Genomic DNA, 830 nt, shown 5'->3' with positions numbered 1-830 from the left:
CCTTGAGTTCTGCTAGAAATTGCCTTACATATTTCGTGGCTCCCTGATTGTGAGCATAAATATTAATAAGTGTTGTGTCTTCTTGTTGCATGATTCCTTTTATAATTATGAAGTGTCCCTCAGTATCTTTCTTTACCTTTTTTATTTTGAAGTCTATTAGTACCGCAACTTCCGCTTTTCTCTGAATGCCATTTGCTTGAAATATCATTTCTCACCCTTTCACTTTGAGTCTATATTTGTCTTTGGAGCTGAGATGTGTCTCCTGCAGGCCCCATATGGTTGAGTGTTTTGTTGTTGTTGTTTGTTTGTTTGTTTTGATTCATCCTGCAACTCTGTGCCTTTTTATTGGTGTGGTCAGTCCATTAACATTTAGGGTGATTATTGAAATATGAGGTGTTCTTATAGCCATCTTATCTTTTGCTTTCTGGTAGCTCGGTGTTTCCATTGCTTCTGTGTCCTTGTGTCCTGTTTTCTTTATTTTGGTTAGGTTTTGAGAGTTTTGCCTCTGATTCTTGTTATATGTTATATACTTCAGTTCTGAATCTTTGGTGTGTGGTTACCATTATGAATATATAAAGGATAGTTATATATATAGTTGTCCATTTTCTTTTGCACATGCCCTATCTCCATTCCCCTTTGTGAATTTGGATCTTTGAATTCTCCCCTTTTCAGACATTATTGTTTCAGTTTGTCCCTATGTATGCTGAACGTTCATTATCTTGTTATAACAATGCTCTTATTATTATTTAAGCTTATAATGCCCTGTTCTTAGTAAGGGTTGCACCCTTCTGCTTCTATTTGCCTGATAGTCACTCTACTTCTAATTATGG

This window comes from Pteropus vampyrus, unplaced genomic scaffold, assembly GCF_000151845.1.
Source record: "Pteropus vampyrus isolate Shadow unplaced genomic scaffold, Pvam_2.0 Scaffold255, whole genome shotgun sequence".
In the NCBI taxonomy this organism is placed as follows: Eukaryota; Metazoa; Chordata; class Mammalia; order Chiroptera; family Pteropodidae; genus Pteropus; species Pteropus vampyrus.
This window is presented reverse-complemented; position numbering follows the sequence as displayed.